The sequence below is a fragment of the Lathyrus oleraceus genome, chromosome 5 (genome assembly GCF_024323335.1).
Source record: "Lathyrus oleraceus cultivar Zhongwan6 chromosome 5, CAAS_Psat_ZW6_1.0, whole genome shotgun sequence".
In the NCBI taxonomy this organism is placed as follows: Eukaryota; Viridiplantae; Streptophyta; class Magnoliopsida; order Fabales; family Fabaceae; genus Lathyrus; species Lathyrus oleraceus.
In genome coordinates, this window is record NC_066583.1 from 152,113,871 (window position 1) to 152,121,232 (window position 7,362).

Here is a 7,362-nt window from a genome sequence, read left to right on the forward strand (position 1 = left end):
CATCACAAGAAAATAAACTTCAAGGAAACTGAGGTCTTGTTTGCAAATATTTTCAGACCATGGATTGTGGATGAAGGAACACTAAGAAGTACAGTTTCAGATGTCCTTATTTGAAAGAGCTAAGGAAGTTGTCATCTTTTGTATTAGATCCCTTGGACTTTAAGCAACGTCATGGGAAGCTCATGTATGTATTATCTGCTAATGTGGTTGAAGGACTTTTCAGTGTTTTGGTTCAACTCTATGATCCTCTCTACCGGTGCTTCACTTTTCCTGATTATCAGCTTGTCCCTACATTGGAAGAGTATGCCCATCTCTTGGGTATACCCGTACCTGACAAGGTACCTTTTAGTGGATTGGAGAAGATTCCCATATCTCATATCATAGCTGAAGCTCTTCATCTGAAGAAATTTGAGATTGATGCTCATTTGGTGAAGAAAGGAGGTATTCTTGGGTTGACTTCTGAGTTCCTCATTGGAAGAGCTACTGTTTTTGCTCAAGCCGGTAGCATGGATGCTTTTGAAGCCATCTTTGTATTGCTCATTTATGGTTTAGCCTTGTTCCCTAACATTGACGGTTTTGTTGATGTTAATGCCATTAGAATCTTCTTGATTGGGAATCTTGTTCCTACTCTATTGGGTGATATGTATTTATCTTTGCATTTGAGGAATTCTAAAGATGGTAGGACTATTGTGTGTTGTGTTCCTCTTTTATACACGTGGTTTATTTCACACTTGCCTCAGATACCTGCTTTTTTGGATAACAAGCAATGTCTACGGTGGTCCCAGAGACTTATGTCTCTCACTAATGATGATATTATTAACTATGATTCTGCATTGAGTAGCTTGGATATTATTGACATTTGTGGTGAATTCTCTAATGTGCCTCTCATTGGTACACAAGGAGGAATCAACTACAACCCTGCTTTGGCCCATCGTCAACTTGGGTTCCCCTTGAGAGATAAATCTAATAACATTTAGTTAGAAGGTTTATTCTAATAAGAGGGTAAATATCCCCAACATTTGAAGCAGAGGATGATACATACTTTGCATAATGTGCATAGCAAAGGAAGATCCGAGCTTGGTCCGTGCAATTGTGTAGCTTTGGAAGTTTACACTATTTGGGTGAAAAGGAGAGCTTTAGAGATGAAGATGTCGTACGCCTGTGAAAGACATATGTCAGTGGTTATGGCTGGGCCATCAACTCTCCCAAACCAATATGTAGAGGAGTTGGAAGACGCTCTCACCAAGATGAAGCAAGAGAAAGACATGTGGGAATAGCGGTTCCATACTTTGAGCCAAAAGCATGAAGACTTGCAGCTTGAGTTGAAAGACAAGGATGCACTTATTGAGATTCTTGAAGACCGAGCAATGAAGAGATAGAGAGAGTTAGAGGGGCTACTTTCCTCTAGTATGCCTCAGCCTTCCGGTGCTTGGAAGAAGATTATTGATCAGCTAGTTCTTGAGAAGGCTCAGAAGAAGATATCCTTTGAGTCTGAGATTCGATGCATCCGAAGGAAGTATACACCCATAGCCAGATCATCTGATGCGGTTTCTAGGGATCCTTAGGATGATAGTTCCCTTTTATCTTGTATTTGTATTTTGGTTTTTGAAATTGTACTCAGTGTAGTCCTTCCAAAATTTTATGAATAAAAGGAGATTATATGGTCAATCAAATTGTTATTATTATTATTATCTAAGTTTATATTTGCAAATAGGACTTCATATGTTCCTTGAAATTAAAAACAATAAAAAACATTGCATTTCATACATCATTTACACAACATGTTTCTATCGCCAGATGTCTTATCAGTTCTTCTTCTGTGCATCAGCTAAGCTGACCCACCGTTATAACACCTGTGCTAATCAACCAAAGATCATGGATCATCTAGAGCAAGAGAACCGAGAGCTGAAGGATGAGATTGCCAGATTAACGGCGTTGATGGAATATGTCAATGCTGCACATAATCAGTCCTCGCCAACTCCTGCAACTCCTCCCCAGAGGACTGTCATTTATGAGGTTGCTACCTCAACTGTTCCTGTTGCTGCTACCAGTCAATCCATATTCCTTCTATGCTTGCTGGGTTCCCTTGGGGAATTCCATCAAATTTTATGCCAGAAGGCTATGCACCCACATTTGTTTCTCTGTCGGCATCTAGCTCGGTCATGTCAGTGCCACCTCCAGTTGTTCACACTCTGCCTCGTGTTGAGGACATTATCTACCATTTTGAGTTGTCTGAGGGCCCATATGTATATGAGAAGATGGATGAGATGAAAGATCAATTCCTCGAACTGCGTAAAGAGTTAAAGACTCTGAGAGGGAAAGACTTGTTTGGGAAGAGTGCTTCTGAACTCTGCTTGGTCCCTAATGTTAAGACCCCAGTGAAATTCAAGGTCCCATACTTTGAAAAGTACATAGGGAATACTTACCCACTAAGCCATCTTGTGATGTATGCTAGAAAAATGTCTACTCATACTGATAATGATCAGTTGCTGATTCACTATTTCCAAGTCAGTTTAACTGAAGCTGCTTTAAGGTGGTATATGGGTCTGGACAGTGCAAACATTCGTACTTTCAATGACTTGGGAGAAGCCTTTATCAAGCAGTATATGTACAACATGGATATGGTGCCTGATAGAGACCAATTGATGCATGAAATGCAATGCTTGATTGTTTTTATTTTCAAGGAACTTACTATATTATTTGCAAATTTATATATATATATATATATATATATATATATATATATATATATATATATATATATATATATATATATATATATATATTTAAAAATAATTGCAACAACTTGATATGACCATAAAATATCTTTTGTTTGTATAATTGGAAGGATTACACTGAGTACAATTTCAAAATCCCAAATGAAAAATACAAGAGAAAAGGAGACTAGTCATCCTAAGGATCCCTAACTGTAAGACCCCAATTTTGACCCTAAGATCCCTCATGGCATCATAACATTGCATTTGCATTGCCTCAAGGATCTTTAGCATCTTGGTTCCCTTTGCCTTTGGGTGGGACTCCTTGTGATTGGTTTGAGATCACCAAGCATGCTTGAATTATACATCATTGTTTCTCTTACTTTTGTTTACTAACCAAAAGCACAAAAATGTGTCACTAACATATTTTGTTTGAAGCTTGAGTATCATCCAAGACACTTTGTAGGTTCTATTTAGATGATCAGTTAACACAAGGGAATGGCCTGAGATACTTCCAACAGGTTCAAATGGGGTCTATTCGTCAGTCAAAACGTTAATCTTGAAGGAGCAAAAGTTTGTTCATGAGCCGTCATGCTCGCTAGGTGAGCAGAATGTGTCACTTAGCGAGTCCCAAGAAAAGCCACCAGAATCACCTACGCTTAGAGGAATTTCTTGAACTGTCATGCTCGCTAGGCGAAGCCCACGTGTTTAAAAAAACGAAAAAAAAACGAATAAATAAATAAATAAAATATAAGAGAAATTTTTTTAGACTTGGGCCTCTCTCATTTGAGCCCACAGGTCCACAAAAATCAGGTTATAAATTCAGAGTTTCAGTGAAACAAAAGGCATTTTATTCCTATTACCCTGGCAGGAAAAGAGATAGTGAGAAAAGAGCTAACAGAGTTCAGAGCAACCTCCAAAGACTGAAGGGAAGTCATCTGCAAAGAACCAATTCCATCTCATATAAACCCTCAGATTGCTTTGCAAACCCAACCGGGCAATTCAATTTCATTCAACCTCTCCAGTCAGGTTTTCCTTATTCCCATTACTTTATGCTTTTAATTTGAATGCTCTGAATGTATGAGGTATTATGGGTGAATTTGATACCCTTTTGATGCATGTGTTTGACAATAGGTTTCGGCCTCCTACCCTTGGTTGCTTTTTGTGAATTTTAGTGGCATGATTCATGTGGTTACATTTTTATTTGGGGGCAACTCTTGATTACCCTATCTTGTTTCTCTAACCTGTTTGTTGAGTTTTGTTTTGTGAGGGCTCATATGACTCTTGCAGAGATGGCTTGCCTGGTGTTCCACTTTATTTGTGGCATACCACCTGGAGGTTTATTCCGATTACCTGTACTGACTCACTTTATTTGATGGTGCTAGCTTGAGAGATCTCTGGGTTTCTTATCTCTTTAATTGTTGTAACTTCGGATCTTTATCCGTACGGTAGATCTCTCGATCCCTTTACTTTTCCCGCATGTTACCGATTTCTTAGGTTTCGTATAGCCTCTCGTGGCATGTCATTTAAGGTAGCGCGATTCCTTCATCTAGGACTGCCTTTTTGCATAAGCATCCCTAACACCCCAAACTCATTGATTTTTCTTCTCCTAAGAACACGTTATCTCCTTCTACTACAGGTGAGTAAGTCTCCAAAGGTTGAGCATTCGGTAGATTGCGTAGTAACGTCGTTCATCCCAAAACTTAACCCGTAGTTAGTCGAACTACGTTTTGCTCTGATTTTCATCCCAGATGAGATACGTAGGCATAAGACGCGATGTCTTAGCGAGCACACTCCTCTTTAACCCATAGGTAGCCGAGCTACGAAGACTCTGATTCTCAGATTCAGGTGAGATACGTATGCAGTGGATGCGATGTCCGTGCTAGTCATTTTCTTTTGACCCTTCTTTTAGTAAGTAGTACATTAGATAAACATACACGCTTTTCTCATCCCTTCAATCATGTTTGCACAAATAAATTTTCAAAAAAAAAACAACAACCTTTGCAACAAATGTGAAAAGGGCTCCCTAGGAGTACCTAGGATGCTTTGGGTGCCTAATACCTTCCCATTGCATAACCAAACCCCTTTCCCAGATCTCTGACATTTTTACTAGTTTTTGATTCGATAAAACTTTTTGGTTTTTGTTCGCTTTCTAACCATTCCTTTGGATAAATAGAAGTGCGGTGGCGACTCGACTTGTATGATTTACCTTGGATTTAGTCAATATCTCTAATGGTAACGAATACCCCGCTACACTAACAACAGTGTCAGAAGATCTGGCTGTAGGCGCGTACTTCCTTCGAATGCGTCGGATCTCGGTCTCAAAAGAAGCCTTCATCTGAGTCTTCTCGAGGACAAGCCAATCAACAATATTCTTCCAAGCAATGGAAGGATGAGGCATGCTAGAGGAAGATGAAACCTCCGGCTCTCTCTGTCTCTTTGTCACTCGGTCTTTAAGTAGCTCAATAAGTGCATCTTTGTCCTTAGACTCAAGCTGCAACTCCTCATGCTCTTTGCTCAAAGCATGGAAACGCTCTTCCCACATATCCTTCTCTTATTTCATCTTGGTGAGTGCGTCTTGCAACTCCTCTACATCTTAGTTAGGGATAGTTAATGGCTCAACCGCAACCATATACATAGGTCTCTCACAAGCATAAGGCATCTTTAATTCCAAAGCTCTCTTCTTCACCCAAAGAGTGTAAGCCTCCAAAGCTACACACTTGCACGGACCAAGCTCGGATCTTCCTTTCCTATGTACATTATGCCAAGCATGCACAATCTTCTGCTTCAAATGTTGGGGATCTTTACCCTCTTGATAGAAAAGACCTTCTAACAAAGTGTTATTAGGTTTGTCTCTCAAGGGGAACCCAATTTGACGACGAGTCAAAGTAGGGTTGTAGTTGATTCCTCCTTGTGTACCAATGAGAGGCACATTAGATAATTCACCATAATAATCAATAATCTCCAAACTATATCATCATTAGTGAGAGACATAAGTCTTTGAGACCACCGTAGACATTGTTTGTTCTCCACAAAAGCAGGCGTCTGAGGCAAGTGCGAAATAAACCACTTGTATAGAAGAGGAATGCAACAGATAATCGTTCCACCACCCTTAGAATTCCTTATATGCAAAGAGAAGTACATATCACCCAACAAAGTAGGCACAGGATTCCCAATCAAGAAAATTCTAATGGCGTTAACATCAACGAAACCGTCAATGTTAGGGAACAAAGCTAATCCATAAATGAGCAACACAAAGATAGCTTCAAAAGCGTCCACACTACCGGATTGAGCAAAGGCAGTAGCTTCCTTGATGATACGTTCAAGTGTAAGATTTGATACGATTGTTACGCGATGCTACACTCATAAGAGTCTCTCTTGAGAATATTTTCGGAATACGAGTGGTCGTTTCTCCAATAATATCCGATAGATGGGATGATGACTATGGGAACCTCTTGTAGAACATGTTTGGCAGGTTTAAACCCTAGTACACTCCCTTTTGGGTGGTTCTTAACCTAACTCCATGCTCGTGACTTACAACAAACCCTTGATTCATGGTTGATCCATTCATGAATCCTTAATAATAATGGAACTTGGGTGTTGATAAGGTGTAAACCATAATCAACCAAAATGGATGATTGATATTAAGGATAACATGATCCATCCCATGACCTTTGTTTGGTGTGTTTTGCTTGATCCTTGAGTGTGATTGTTGCATTCATGCATTCATGGACCCATTTGCATCCATATCATCAAAATAATAAGAAAATTTTCAAGGAACTTAAGAGGTCTATTCGCAAAATTTCAGACATGGAAAGACAAAGAAGGAATACAAAGAAGTACAGTTTCAGACAACCAGATTTGAAAGAGTTAAGGAATCTAACATCCTATGTATTAGATCCTTTGGGTTTCAAGGCTCGTTTTGGGAAGCTTCTTCCTCTTCTGACTACTCAGGTGGATGAAGGATTGGTGAGTGTATTGGTGCAGTTTTATGATCCCTTGTACCGTTGCTTCACGTTTCCGGATTTCCAGCTTTTGCCTACCCTTGAGGAGTATGCTTACCTTGTGGGTATAGCTATTCTAGACCAGTTGCCGTTCAGTGGCTTGGAGAGTATTCCTACTTCTCAAGAGATAGCTGACATGTTACACATAGATGAATCTCTGGTTGGTGCTCATATGACTACCAAAGGAGGAATTCAAGGTCTCCCTTCTGAGTTCCTCATTGCTCAAGCTACTATGTATGGGAAGGCCATGAGTGAGGAAGCCTTTGAGGCCATATTTGTACTTCTCATCTATGGGCTAGTATTATTCCCCAACATCGACAAGTTTGTGGATGTGAACTCTATTAGGATCTTCTCTACTCTTAATCCCGTTCCGACTCTGTTGGGCGATACCTACTTCTCTTTGCATATGAGGAATGCAAAGGGTGGTGGCTCCATTGTGTGTTGTTTGCCTCTGTTGTATAAGTGGTTTTTTTCTCACTTACCTCAAACGGTCGCTTTCAAGGAGAACAAGGAATGTCTACGGTGGTCCACGAGACTTATGTCTCTCACTAATGATGATATATCTTGGTATAACCATGTATATGATGGTGTGCAGATTATTGACTCTTGTGGCGAATTCTCCAATGTACCTCTTCTTGGTACAT